The sequence below is a fragment of the Odontomachus brunneus genome, unplaced genomic scaffold, assembly GCF_010583005.1.
Source record: "Odontomachus brunneus isolate Ranch 3 - 2012 unplaced genomic scaffold, Obru_v1 Obru_scaffold_277, whole genome shotgun sequence".
NCBI classification, from domain to species: Eukaryota; Metazoa; Arthropoda; class Insecta; order Hymenoptera; family Formicidae; genus Odontomachus; species Odontomachus brunneus.
This window is the reverse complement of record NW_022639727.1, coordinates 164,874-165,206: the sequence shown is the minus strand read 5'-3', so window position 1 is coordinate 165,206 and position 333 is coordinate 164,874.

Here is a 333-nt window from a genome sequence, read left to right as displayed (position 1 = left end):
AACTCTTCTTTTTCTGCCTGGCGAGCAGAGAAATAGAGATGTTCAAGCGATTCGCAAAGGTATTTGCGGTTAATTCGTATGGTATCCATTTTCCCTTCTTTTGAATTTTTCCCATTGTATGTAGACGTTTGGAAACAGCCATCGGAGTAACATTTAATGCTTCAGACAATTCTTGGAGCGTTTGAGTAGAGTTTTCGTCCAATAATGCCTACAAATCGGTGTCTTCAAATTTTTTCGGTTGCCCTGAGCGTTCTTTATCATTGACATTAAAATCACCACTCTTAAATCGCTGAAACCATACTTGGAATGTTCTTTCCGATGGAGCATAATTGC